Source organism: Bidens hawaiensis, unplaced genomic scaffold, assembly GCF_021521415.1.
Source record: "Bidens hawaiensis isolate Kalapana, Puna unplaced genomic scaffold, B.hawaiensis_p1.1 tig00046255_1, whole genome shotgun sequence".
NCBI lineage: Eukaryota > Viridiplantae > Streptophyta > Magnoliopsida > Asterales > Asteraceae > Bidens > Bidens hawaiensis.
In genome coordinates, this window is record NW_027505978.1 from 1 (window position 1) to 15480 (window position 15480).

The window sequence follows — 15480 nt, forward strand, 5'->3', positions numbered from 1 at the left end:
GAACGGGCAGGTGTGGTGGGTTTTCGAACTTAAGACCTTAAAGTCTCAAACCTTAACCATCACCCACATACCATTGGACCAGAAACCAACTACCCAAAGTCATAGAATTAATGTATGACTTACATCTGAGGATAGGGGGTTTACTTTGTGGACTTCAAAAGCGTGTGAAGACTTGTAGCAAATATATTAGCTAAAGAAGACTTTTATAGCCAAACATCAACTTATCTACTTGAGAATATATGATTAATTCCAGTAAGTTGCTCCGCCGGCCACCCATAATTTGGCAATGACTTACTAGTTAGAAAACATTTTTTTCTCTTTTTAGCAAATACCTTTTTTTTCGAATGGCAACTTTCTTATTATGTTTTAGCAAATACGTACTTAAAATGTCGTATTTTCATGCCATTAACTATCGGAATCAAGTATACACTTATGATTTACGTTTTATTATACATAAAACAATAAAACAGAAAACACCAAAGTCATTAGAATGAATACAACCATAAATTTCATCCGGGATTAGGTGCATGTTTTGTGAACTTCAAAAGCGTGTGAAGAGTTTTAGCAAATATCAGTTAACGAAGTAGGGTCCTGGTTGACTTATTTATGGGTGGCCGGTGGAGCAACTTACTGGTAATGGAGTACTTGGAAAATCTATGGATAAAAAAATATATATATTTTTTTTATCTTACTGCAACAATTGATCAAAAAACCCTCATTCCAATTATCTTTTTTAGCACTAAAACTAAATTTCCATTGAATACTTGAATCATGAGAAATCAGTGGGGTTCGGGACTCCATTTCATTTTTGTAAGTTTTCTCACAATGGCAACCATATATACGGGTATGGGTGCTCCAAATACGACAGTGGGTTGCTCTAAAGAAGAGCGACTAGCTCTTCTTAAGTTCAAACACACCGTCAGAGATGAACTCATGATGCTCTCATCATGGGTTGGCAATGACTGTTGTCAATGGGAAAGAGTCTACTGTGATGATGTCACTGGAAACGTTGTCGGTCTTAGTCTTAGGGGAAGTAGGAAGATGGAAGCTAACTTTTTACATTCAGGGTCCATTTCAAATACCAATGACGATTACTACTATGCTGGCAAAAATTGCTTCTTAGTGTTAGTTGGTGATGAGGTGGACTCTTCTTTGGCAGAGTTGAGGCATCTGGAATATCTAGACTTGAGCGGGAATAACTTTAATGGAAGTCGTATCCCTAAATTCGTTGGATCCCTGAAAAAGCTTCGTTACCTCAACCTCTCTAATTCAGCTTTCGGTGGTGTAATTCCACATAGCATTGGAAACCTTTCTAGTTTGAAGGTTTTGGATCTCAGTGCATTCTCATACACGCAGCTGAAAGTGGATGATATGGCATGGTTTTCTCGCCTTTCATCACTTGAACGCCTTGTTTTGCGTAGTGTGGTTCTTAGCGGTGCACGAAATCGTGCCATGTTGCTCAACATGATCCCTTCATTGATAGAGTTGAATTTGAGAGATTGTGGACTTACTAATGCTGATCTTGGTCCTCATCTTAATTTGAGTAGATCACTTCCCAACATCAAACAGTTAGATCTTAGCCAGAATTACATTGGAAGCGGATTTCCATCTGTTTTAACAAATTTGAGTTCCCTGGCATCCCTTGACCTTTCAGACAACCATCTTAATTCATCAACGCCTGTCATGCCTAATCTTCTAAAGCTTGACCTTTCTGGTAATATGTATGAGCGGGTCGAGCATGTTGAAATCTGGAGGCAGTGTTACTTGAAAGAATATATTGTAACAGGCACTCGTATTGGAGATGAAATGGTTGGCCCTTCAACCATCGTATCTCAATGTTCCCAATATGCTTTAGAGGAGTTATATTTTGATTATAATCTATTAAATGGTTCAATCCCAGAAGCCATTAGGCGGTTGACAAATTTAAGAGTCTTACATCTCGGATCAAACAGATTGGCAGGTCTAATCCCTGAAGCTTTGGGGAGTTTAAGATCATTAGAAGTTCTAGATCTATCTTCAAATTGGTTAAACGGACCAATTCCGGCATGTCTTGGGAGACTAGCTTCATTAAAAGTGTTTTCGGTGCTGTCAAATTTTTTGAATGGAACAGTTCCGGTTTCAGTTGGGCAACTTAGAAAACTTGATTTTCTAGATATCTCCCAAAATTCATTTACAGGGTTCCTTTCGGAAGCTCATTTTGCTAGCCTCTCAATGTGAAGTACTTGGATGCAGGTTCTAACAGTAAGTTGATTTTTAATGTTTCACGTCAATGGATACCTCCATTCCAATTGAAAGTCGCTCGACTTGGTTCTTGCAAGATTCTAGATGGGCTTCCACAATGGCTTCAAACTCAGAAGAATCTTGAGGAGTTAGTGTTGTCCAATGCTAGCATCTCAGGTCCTTTGCCCACATGGTTTCGGAAGATGCACATCATTTCCATCTTAGATCTCTCTCACAACAACCTTCATGGGCCCCTGAAAAACCTTCCTTTCGGAAAACCTTCCAGTGGCTTTAGATATGAATATCATGAATCACTACTTTTGCAAAATAACCTTTTCAGTGGGTCTATACCAAGGTCATTTTGCAAAAGGACAAATTTGACATTTCTTGATATTTCTCGAAATAGGCTGACTGGGAAGATTCCCAACTGTCTGGGGAACCTAAGGAGGTTGCAGAAGATGTTATTAAGCTCAAATGAACTTTCGGGTGTCTTTCCGAGATCTTTGGACCAACTTTCATGGTTAGAATGGTTAAAATTGGATGACAACAAGCTCATCGGAGAGCTTCCTCACAATTTACGCAAGTTGAACTTAAGAGTCTTAGATTGGGGTGATAATAATTTCTCTGGATGCATACCCAAATGGATTGGAGAAATATCTACTGGTTTGATGGTTCTTAGACTACATAAAAATAACTTCACTGGAAGAATCCCTAGATGTTTGTGCAAATTGTCGTATCTTCAAATTCTGGATGTTGCACACAACAAGTTAACAGGCTCAATCCCCCGTTGTTTGGGTAAGTTGAATAACATGGTTACGGTTACATATATGCTCGAATATACGGAAAATGTTAGACTTTGATGAGAATGTAATTCAAGTAATAAAAGGTACCGAACTTCAATATACAACAACACTCGAATTAGTCACTAACATGGACCTTTCGAGCAATAAACTAACTGGTGAAATACCTAAAGAGCTCACACTGCTTTCTAGGTTGATGGGCCTCAATTTGTCTCATAATCATCTAAGCGGGAGCATTCCAAAAAGTATTGGAAACATGAAGGAACTAACTTCTCTCGATTTATCGGAAAACAAGTTGACAGGGATGATTCCTCTTAGCATGGCGGCATTGAATTTTCTGATCCATTTGAATTTGTCTCACAACAACTTAAGAGGACAAATTCCAACGGGAAATCAATTGCGGACTCTTATTGATCCATCAATATACGCTGGGAACAAAGATCTTTGTGGTATGCCACTTCCAAAGAGTTGCTCCAATCATAAAGACCCGATGACCTCTAGAAGCAAGAATACATACAAGGAAGCCCATTGGCAGAAGAAAGTGTGGCTTTACTTGGACGTTATGTATGGTTTTGCAACAGGTTTTTGGGGTATTATTGGAGTTTTGTTGTTCAATAAAACTTGGAGGCACAAGCTTTTCGGGTTTTCCGAAGTTAACATGGATAAGATTTACGTTGCATTCATGGTAAGAGTCGCGAAGATGAAGAGAGGAAAACCGTAACTAAAAATGAATTTTCATTTTAATAAGGCTATTGTGTTTTTTTATATTTTGATAAATTTGTAAGGAATTTGCAATAAATCTTCCCATGTTACTGTTTTGTTCTATGATGTGCAACCGTTGTAGTTTTGGTTGAAATGTAGATATCAAAAGCAGGTCTGTTCTTGGGTTAGTTGGTTACCAAAATCTGTATTAATGTTACTAAATTAGACTTAGTTATCGAGTTTATTTAGGGATTAAAGTTAATGATCACAACAAAACAAGTACAGATAATTTGTTTTTTATAGAAGGTAACTAGGGGTGAATTGACCATAGACCAAACCGAACCGAAATCGATAAAGCTGATAAAACCATAACCAAGTACTGGACCAAGTAATGCAATATGGTTTAATTAGGTTCGGTCTGGTCAGTCGGCCGGACTGAGACCGAACAAACATTTGTTGAATCAATGTCATGGAGTTCTAACTCTTTTCTTTCGGAATGATTTGATGTTTCATTTGAACTTGAACTGAAACTTTAAAACAGCCTGTTTTGGCCCAACTTGTTTTATTGAAAAATCAAGAGAATTTAGGAAGGAGATCATTAAAACAATCCGGTTAACTTGTTTTTTGTGAGAAATCACGTAGACTAACGGTTGATTTTTTATATGGTTCATGCCAAGGCGATTGACCTGAATCAAGTTGCGACGTTTTTAAAACAGCCCGTTTGACTCAATTCCATTTTGTTTGTAACATGTTTAACCCGAACCCAGTTTGACTTGTTACTAGTGGTGAATAGGGAAATTTTTGCTAGGGGGGAAATATTGGTCAATTACAAACGGGACGATCAAACGTAACAAATAAAAAATACTACTCCATCCGTCCCGGTCAAAGTGTCTTTGTTTGTAAAACACAAAGTTTAAGGTAGATTAAATAATTGTTGTTTTTTACTTACCAAATGACAATAATGCCCTTGAAAATTGAGTCAATAAATATTGTTTATTAATGTTATTTGTGTGTGTTTAAATGTAAACTTGAAAATTAGTTAATAGATTTTAAAAATGGAATTTGTAATAGGAAAAATAAAAAAGGAAATACGGACACTTTTAACGGGACGGATAGAGTATTAAACAGGTAAATATAACTAAAAACAGTTGATCAAAATTTGTAGGATTTATCACCAATCTTCCTATACGTGTTTATTATCTAACAATCAAATTAACATATTTGATCAAATTATGTATGGCTATATACTAAAAAATAAAAGTCCAACAGAACAAGTAACTAAAACTACAGAAGATCAACACAAAAATAAATAGTGCAAATAAACTTGCAAATTGTTCTTTTGTTTAATTATTTTTAAATAAAAAAATGGTAGAAAAAAGGATCTGAATTTTATGTCCACGTGTGATTAAGTTTCTTTTGCAGCCTCATCAAATACCAAAATGCCCTTAGGTTACTTGTTTTGGTATAACGCCGCGAGCGTTACCCCCCCCCCCCCAAAAAAAAAACACATTGGAAGCCGATGTGGCGTCCCCATATACCTTCGTTTAACGCCGCTTCAGTTGTTAACTTGTTACCGCCGCCCAAACAACTTCTTTATGTTTTCTTTAGTTTTCAAATATGTTAATTCAAACAACATGTAGGGTGCGCTGGAGACAATTTTATAGATACAAACTTTAAGACTTGTTCAAATGTGGAATTTTTGGCAAGTATTTACTTAAAGTTGACATAAAAAGTGGCCAATAATAGAAGGCAATTTTGTGAATACAATTTGTCGACTGGTCATCAACAACGACTTGAAAAGTCTTTCATGGGCAACAAGGTGTGCATCAACATTTATGTAGTTTGTTCATCATAATGACTCATGTTTCTTACAAAATTAGGGCAAAAACATTAAGTAACTAGAGTTTGAAATATGGGAAATCAGTGGGTTTTGGCCTTTGGGGTTTCATCTCATTTTATTTAGTATATTTTGGTTGAAACCACCAATACTTGATTGGGTGCTCAGAATTTGAGTGTAAGCTACCATGAACAAGAGGGACTAGCACTACTCAAGTTCAAACATAGCGTCAAAGATGAGTACAAGATGCTCTCATCTTGGGTTGGCATTGATTGCTGCTCATGGAAAGGAGTCTGTTGTGATGCTGCCAACGAAAGTGTTGTTAGCCTTCATCTCAGAGGAAATTATAGGGTATATATCTATGATGACCGTCAAGAAGATTACTACTTAGTAGGTGATAAGGTGACCACATATTTAGCCGAGTTGAGGCATCTTAGACATCTGGATTTGAGTGGGAACAATTTTCTAGGAAGTCAGATTCCTGAATTCATTGGATCTTTAAAAGAGCTATGTTACCTCAATCTCTCCAATGCAGGTTTTAGTGGTAATATTCCCCATCACATTGGAAATCTTTCCAATTTGTTGGTTCATGATCTTGGTTCATCTCCAATGTCTATACGAAGGCTAATGCCAAAAGATATGGCATGGGTTACTGGCCTTTCCTCTCTCGAACATCTTGACTTGGGCCACGTGGAGCTCCGTCAAGCAAAAAATATTGATATGGTGATGTACATGATTCCGTCATTAACATATTTAAGTTTAAGAGCCTGTGGACTTTCTAATGTTGATCTTGTTGTTCATCTTAATTCAAGTAAAATACTTCCCAACATCGAATATCTGGATCTTAGCTCAAACCTTTTTGAAGGTCAACTCCCACGCTTTTTTCACAACCTGTCATCCTTAAAATTCCTTGATCTTTCATCCTATAATCTTAGTCTGGCATGGGACTCTATAAACCAGCTGAACATGATATCTTCTTTGTTGGAATTGCATCTGTCAAGGTGCGGACTTCACAATGCCCCATTTTCACCCACTCATTGTAATTTTAGTGCTCATTTTAACATACAATATCTGGATTTTAGTGAGAATTTAATTGAAGGTGCATTTTCATATGAATTAGTGAACATGACTACCAGTCCTTGATCTTTCAAGAAACAATTTGAACTCATTAATTCCTATCATGCCTAACCTTCTAAAGGCTCGATGTTTCTTATAATAACTTTGAGCACATTGAGCTTGTTGAAATTTGGAGGCAATGTCATTTGAAGGAATTAAGCATATCAGGTAATTATTTTGGGGAAGAAATGATAGGCTTGTCAACAAAAACGTCTTCATGTTCCCAGTATGATTGAGATGTTGGATTCAAGTGGAAATCAATTAAAAGGTTCAATTCCAAAATATCTTGGAAGACTAACCAATTTAATAGTCTTAGATCTCAAGTGCAACAGCTTTGCCAGCTCAATCCTTGTAGCTTTGGTGAGATTAAAATCATTAGAAGTTTTAGATCTATCTAACAACGATTTAACCGGTCGTATTCCTCCATTTCTTGGAAAGATCACCAAATTGTACCTTCAAAGAAACCAATTTACCAGTGTTATCCCCGAATCTTTGGGAAGATTAACAAGTTTAACTGAGTTATTTATTGATTCAAACGAACTAATATGTCTAATCCCAACATCTCTAGGAAGACTATCTTCTTTACAAGTATTTTCAGTGTCATTTAATATGTAAAATGGGACAATTCTGGTTTCATTTAGCCAACTCACCAAACTTGTTGTTTTAGAAGATGCTCGCCATTTATTACTTAGATCTGTCTCACAACAAACTGAGTGGATCTTTGATGAATCTACCTGTAATGAATCCTATCAATGGGTTTGAAGGAAACTATGGTGAGTTTTTGCTTCTACAAAATAACCTTTTCAATAGGTCAATTCCAAGGTCACTTTGCAAAAGAACATTCTTGGTTTTTCTTGATGTTTCCAATAATTGGTTGTCTGGAAATATCCTCGGCTGTATAGAAAATCTACAACAATTAAGTATTTTGATACTTAGTTCAAATAGGTTGTCTGGAATCCTTCCAAGTTCTTTAGGAATTATGTCTTCATCATTAACATGGTTAAAGCTTAATGACAATAACTTTAATGGTGAACTTCCACAAGATTTAGGGAATTTGAGGTTTTTAAGAGTTCTCGATTTGGGGAATAACAAATTCTCGGGAAACATACCTAAATGGAATGGAGAAAAGTTTATTTATTTGATGGTACTGAGGTTGCATAAGAACAACTTCATAGGAAAAATTCCACAATCTTTGTGTAAATGTTCATATCTTCAAATATTGGATGTCGCACTCAATAACTAAACATGATCCATCCCTCAGTGTTTTGGACAGTTGAACGGGATTGTTGAGGTAAGACAACAGGTACTCTTACCGAAAGTTACACTTTTAGTATGAGTGTCCTTCAGGTCATGAAAGGAATGAATGTCGAATATTCAAAAACTCTTAGTTTAGTTTTTAATATGGACCTATCAAGCAATAAACTCGCAGGAGAGATCCCTCTAGAGATAAGTAGACTTTCTTTGTTGGTGGGTCTCAATTTGTCTCATAATCACCTAAGTGGGAGTATTCCACATAACATTGGAGACATGAAGGCGCTAAATTCTCTCAATTTATCAAACAACCAATTTACAGGGATGATCCCTCCTAGCGCGACAGCTTTGAACGTTTTGAGCTATATGAATTTGTCGCACAATAACTTTACAAGAAGAGTTCCCATCAATATATGTTGGTAACAAGGATCTTTGTGGTGCTCCTCTCCCAAATAATTGCTCCAATCATGAAGTCCCACCAGCCACCTATGCAAGAACAGATACAAAGATGCCGATGAACCAAAAATTATGGTTTTATGTTGACATAACTTGTGGATTTACAACAGGTTTTTGGGGTGTTACTGGAATCTTGTTGTTCAAGAAGCAGTGGAGACAGAAGTTTTTTATGATTGTAGAGGAAACCATGAGCAAGGCATTGGTATTTGGAGGTAGTGATTTGAAGAGGCAGAGAAACTAAATAGATGCTTAAAAATGACTCAATTTGCATAAATTTTTATTTTTCTTTTCCATTCCACTTCTATTGTGCTATATATTTTTATCGCGCTTCTATATGGAAAGCTACCATGTATTTTATTTTTATTTTTGACCTGCTAGAGCTGCCATGTATCAATTAATTAATGTTATAAGCATGTAAATAATATATATTCATTTATTCTTGTTGGTCTTAATTGGATCGAGCAACGCGAACGACAACAATATCTTATTCTTTTTCGTTCTTTAGTATCTCGATTTAGAAAGAGTCTTGCAAAATCTTATACCGGCATAACCCATGACAGCAAATTTGTCTATAACATTTCAACAAACACCCAGTGTGCGTCCAGCGACTTTTAATTCACAATACATTTCTAGAGCACAATTAACGGCGGAAATGGCTTTTATTTTTAGTATCAACATGTCGAGTGCTTACAAAGAAACTTAAGATTCACAAATCATATAAATACACAAAACTTCAAAATTTTTAGAGACATTGTATAAATGCATAACTTATAACTGTATGCAAAAGCATGTTTGTTTCAATATTGTAGCCTCACATATAATTCTAACCCATTTATCATTTGCTTATTTCCCGAAAAATAAGCCCATTTATCACATGGATAACCTTGATTGAATATGATTAAAACAGAGGATTAAACAACTGAAATAAGGAATTTATGGTATTTGTCACACCCCCATCTTAGGCCTAGGAGTGTGATCAATAGTTGGTACCACAATTGTAATTAAATCAGAGTTGCGGGTTAATGTGGAAGACTTTATAAAACATGTGGATTTAAGTAATAAATATTTACAATACAAAAGACGAGACAAAAGTCTCGTTTAGGTTTACTTGTTTATAAGTTTTACAAAACCATCATATTTAATATTTAAACAAAAATATCCAGGTCATCGGATTCTTGAGCCCTTCGTCCTTCAAGCTCTATTCTTGGTTACCTGCAAATATTTTCTTTTACTTTACTACCCCTCGAGGGTTACGCAAGCCTCGGCCCATCTTGGCTTAGGAATAACAAAGTTATACAATTTACAAACTCAAGTCTCTAACTATGTAGCCCAGCAAACACTGCAGCGTTCAACTTAGTTAAGTACCGTTCGTATGCACAAGGTTGTGCTCCCGTAGGAAAGCGTACTACGACCAGATGTGGTACAATGCGCACACCGCGTACTACCACATATGTAAGGATCCAGACAAACGTACAGGACACCCTGAGGGATAGGCTTTTACTTTTGTTTATAAATGTTTTAGACACACTTAGTCTCATGTAAAGTTTTTCACATAACACATTGACTCGTTTAAAAAACAAGTTTAAAAGTTTGTAAGCAAACTTGAATACTTGTGTGATAACTATTGTTATACGAGAATTCCATTAGGGGTAAGTGTTCGTCCCAACTTCCACCTAAGTCTATCACACAAGCACGGAGCATGTCTTCCAACGTTTGAATCGTCCTTTCGCTTTGCCCATCAGTTTGTGGATGATAAGCAGTGCTAAGGTTTAGCTTAGTGCCTAATGATTGTTGGAAGCTATTCCAGAAATGAGACGTGAAACGACTTTTTCGTTCAGAGATTATAGATAGCGGTACTCATGCAAAGTGACAATGTTGTTCACATAAATACGCGCTAATCTATCCGTTGAATACGACTCATTGATAGGTATGAAGTGAGCGGATTTAGTTAATCTATCCACAATCACCCAAATAGCATTATGTTTTCGAGTCATCTTTGGGAGTTTGGTTATGAAATACATTGTTATTAACTTCCTCTTCCATACGGGAAGTTCGGGTTGCTGAAGCAATCCCGAAGGCTTTTGTCATTCGGCCTTGACTTTCAAACAAGTTAAACATTTCGTAACATGCGAAGCGATATCCTTTTTCATTCCATTCCACCGGTAGTTAGGTTTAAGATTTTGGTACATTTTGTCACTACTGGGGTGCATCATGTATTTGGTCTTGTGAGCTTCGTTCATAATTTTCTCACGCAAGTTCCCAACGATTGGTACCCAGATTCGGTTTCCCATTCTAAGGATACCATCATCACCTTTGACTAGCGAGTCAATGGTACCATTACGCTTTTCGTCGGAGATTTGGTTTTCATTGATCGCTTGAGTATGGGCAGATTTGATTTGTTCGAAAAGATCGACTTGAAGTTCTAGCCTTAACGCTCGGACTCTTTTTGGCTTTTCGTGCTCTTTACGACTCAAGGAGTCAGCCACCATGTTGGCTTTGCCTTCATGGTAAATGATTTCACAGTCGTAGTCGTTAAGAGTTTCCATCCAGCGTCGTTGGCGCATGTTAAGTTCTTTTTGATCGAATATGTGATTTAAGCATTTATGATCAGTGTACACGGTAAATCTGACTCCATAGAGATAGTGCCTCCATATCTTAAGTGCAAATATTATGGCGCCTAATTCTAGGTCGTGAGTTGTATAGTTCTTTTCGTGTACTTTAAGTTGACGAGAGGCGTAAGCGTTTACTTTCTTTCGTTGCATTAGTACACATCCCAAGCCGGAATGAGACGCATCACTAAAGACAACAAAATCTTCAGTACCTTCTGGCAAGGCCAGTATAGGTGCTCGGGTAAGCTTTTGTTTGAGTATATCGAGCGCCTCTTGTTGTTTTGTTCCCCATTCATACTTGATATTTTTGCGAGTCAAAGAATTTAGAGGAACAACAATTCGGGAAAAGTTTTCAATGAACCTACGGTAATAGCCGGCCAATCTTAAGAAACTTCGGATCTCGGTTGGCGATTTCGGGATCTCCCACTTAGAGATAGCTTCAATCTTAGCGGGATGGACTTGAATACCGTTGACGTTTATGATGTGACCAAGGAATTGTACCTCAGGAAACCAAAATTCGCATTTCGAGAATTTAGCGTACAACTTCTCGGTTCTTAGAATTTCAAGCAAGGTTCGAAGATGATTTTCATGATCGTCCTTAGACTTAGAGTAAATGAGTATGTCGTCGATGAATACGATAACAAATTTATCCAAGTAAGGCTTACAAATTCGATTCATCATATCCATAACACAGTTGGAGTATTAGTAAGTCCAAACGGCATGACCGTGAACTCATAATGTCCATACCTTGTTCGGAATGCAGTTTTCGGGATATCTTCGGATTGAACTTTGAGTTGGTGATATCCGGAACGAAGATCGATTTTAGAAAAGAAACTAGCACCTTGGATTTGGTCGAATAGATCATCGATTCGAGGGAGTGGATAGCGATTCTTGATTATGACTTTATTGAGAGCTCGGTAGTCGATGCACATACGCATGGATTCATCCTTCTTTTTGACAAAAAGTATTGGCGCTTCCCATGTCGATGAACTTGGTCGAATGAAGCCTTTCTCGAGAAGTTCGTCGAGTTGTTTCTTTAACTCCTTCATTTCAGTTGGTGCGAGGAGATATGAAGCTTTGGCGATCGGAGCAGTACCAGGAATGAGATCGATTCTAAACTCTACTTCGCGATCGGGAGGGATTCCAGGAAGTTCGTCAGGAAAGACATCGCATAATCGGAAACAACAGGAACTTCTTTGATTTCTTTGGGTTTAAATTCTTTGGTGACATAGGCCATGAATGCTAAGAATCCTTGATTTAAACATTGTTAGCCCTTATCATGGAGATTAGGCTAACTCGGCCAGCGTCTTTATCCCCTTCAATTCGTATGGTTCATTTATCAGGGGCTCGAAGTTCAATGGTCTTACTATTGAAAAAGATACGAGCATGATTGTCGGATAACCAATCCATACCCAATACAATATCAAAACCTACAAGAGTCATAGGCAACAGTTGGATAGGCAGAATATAACCAGCTAATAAAATTTTTCCGTTTTCTAAAGTTTCAGAGATCTTAACAATTTCGCCACTAGCGGTCTCAACGCTTAGAGTTTTATTAAGTTTGATTAGAGGTTCGTTTAATAGACTACAAAAGTTATAATCTATAAAACTTAAGTTGGCACCTGAATCAAACAAGACTCTAGCATAAGTGTTGTTAACTAGGAACGTACCGGTAATGGTTTCCTTTGTATCAAGGACGAAGACTCTTGCATTGCCCTTCTTGGGCTCATTCTTTTGACCACTATCACTCGCACCACCATTCGCGGGTTTTTTATTGGGGCATTCAAAGCTAAGATATCCCATTTCTTTGCAGTTGTAGCAGGTCATCTTCTTCTTCCAACAATCGGCCGCAGCGTGCCCGGGTCTATGACGCGATTCACAGACTCTTGTTGTAGAAGATGGAGCAAAGTTGCATCGACCTTTGTGATATCTTTTACATATTTTGCAGGGCGTAGCGTTTGAGTTGAATCTAGTTTGTTGATTCACACCCTTTCCCTTGAATCGATTGCCTTCACTCGTTCTTCTTTGGCCGTGCGTTGTTACGACCTTCTTATCCTCCTCCTTGTTGCGGATCATTCCGCCCATCAAGTATCCAGCTAACTCCATCGCAGAGTCAACCGTTTGTGGTAAGTGAGACCTCACCATGTCACGAATCCCTCATGGTAGTCCCCAAATATAACGTGTTACTTTGCTGGATTCAGGAGTAACCAGCTGGGGAACCAAGCGACAATATTCGTGAAATTTTGTGTTATACTCATGAAGGTTTGTTCCAAAAACCTTGTGATTCAAGAATTTGGTTTGGATTTGGTCCGTCTCATGCATCTGACTAAACTTTGCCATCATCAACTCCTTAAACTCATTCCAAGTTAGGTTATACATCATCTCCCTTCCTCTACTCATAAGCAGCGTATTCCACCACTCAAGCGCTTCCCCTTTAAACATTAGAGCAGAATATTGGATCTTCTCTTGATCAGAACATTTGCTTGTTATTACAATCGTCTCCATTTCTTCAAGCCACCTCACGGTCGTGATGGCTCCCTTGTCACCATGGAATTCTTTCGGTCCATAGTACTTGAAATTTTTAAACGAGCATCCACTTATCTTTAACCTTTTAAATTCTTGACGGATTCCTCCATCAGCGTTTGACTAGTAGACACTTTCTTCCATATGAGAAGGTCTAGAACGAGGTTTAGAAACAAATTTTCGAGAAGGGTTGGCAGATTGTGAATGTTTAGTTTGTCTAGATTGAGATCTAAGTTCAGTTTCGGCCCTCACGACATCTTTTACTATTCTTTGAATTTGTTTCATGTATTTGTCGGGAATCGGTTCCTCTTGTTCTTTTTCAGGACCATTTCCTTTTTCTTCTCGTTTTTCGGCTTCTTTTCGGGAAGCCTCTCGGTTATCACTTTGTCGAGACATTTTTATCTTTTATTCTTTTCAATCTTTTTCTTTTATCTAAAATTTAACATATTTCTTTTCTTAAAACACAAGTTTTATTTATTTCACATACATATATATCATAAAAATGATATATATGTTACTTTATAACATCCTTATATATATTGTATAAACGATATATATATACCTATCCTTATTTTCTTATTACAACATATGTTACACATAACATACAAACTATTTTAACACATAAACTTCATCTCTTGCAAACATGTCTTCATCATCATCTCAATCCTTCATGAATTTCTTCACAACCTTGGTAGCTTGTTGCACTTTCGAAGAAGCGTCTCTCCTATCTTCTTCTTTTTCTTCCCATCAATAGTTATCTTCTTCCTCAATTCATCCGTCTCATGTAGGGCTAGATCAAGATGTTCCTCCTGTGACTGGGTAATGTCATTGGGATAACCATAGCGAGGTGGTGGATCACGGTACCCATCATGACAACATCGAAATGATTCCTTGGATCCCTATACGGAGAAGCAGTCACATCGGATTGATAGTTGAAGAAAGCTTCAGCAGCTTCATTCTGTTCTTGGATCTCTTTTGCTTGTTCTTCAACTTATGGAATCTTTCCTGAGTACGGTGGGAAGCTTGATGATGCTTTGCCCTTGAGTTCTTGAAGAAATTGCATGTAAGGATCGACAGAACCATAGTTTGGGGTTTGCTGAGAGAATGGTTCTTCGATTGGTGTTGTTATCTCATTTGGGTTGTCAGGGTATTCCTCTTCTGAATCTTTTTCCGTTTCCTCTTCTGGTTCCTCTTCCTCCGGTTCCTCTTCCTCCATTATTTGGGTAGTCTCTTTTGACATCGCAGGCACGTGAAACTTCTCGTACGACATTGTTACCCTTATTTTGGGCTTGCGAGATGTTTCTTCATTGTTGAGACGTGAGTTTGCAGAGTCCATGGTAGAATTTCCGGTATGCCACCTTCGCTGATCGGAGTGGCATTGCATCCAGTCGGATGAGGGAGATTTTGGCTCTTCCTTGATTGGTAGATCGGAGAGGAAAGCGTATGAGGGATGGGGATTCGCCGGTACATAAATTGGAACTTCTGATGGGTAGTATGGTGGGATCTCCATTGGTTGATAGGTAGGAAGTTCGGAAGGATGATATATTGGGATTTCGGATGGTTGGTAAATAGGTAAACCTGACGGGTGATAACTCGAGTGCCTTGGTGCTTGGTATACTTGATTTGGAGTGTTATTTAGATGATAGATGGGACTTGGTTCAATATTGGAGTGTTGCTCATGTTCCTCGTTGGTATTGAAGAATGCTTCGAAATAATCCTTACTCATGATGTCGTTTGGGAATTTGTAATATTTTCCTGCTCTTCTTGCTTCATGATGATCATACTCCATTAATTCCTCGAATAACATCTAAATTAGGTGGTTTAGATTGAGGAGAGGGAAAGAAAGGGTTACCAACCAATCTTATCTCTATTCAAATAAACAAGTAAATATTTTCCTATGCTTGGATCGAAGCTTGGGTATTGTTTTATGAAACCCGATTCGCTAAGGTCGATGGCTCTGATACCA

General features: G+C 37.6%; 2 pseudogenes; both read left to right on the forward strand.

Moving 5' to 3' along the window:
- The first annotated feature begins 36 nt into the window (after window positions 1–36).
- LOC143616218 (receptor-like protein EIX2) lies at window positions 37–4577 on the forward strand (annotated as a pseudogene).
- Window positions 4578–5348: 771 nt separating this feature from the next.
- LOC143616217 (uncharacterized) lies at window positions 5349–8623 on the forward strand (annotated as a pseudogene).
- Window positions 8624–15480: the final 6857 nt, after the last annotated feature.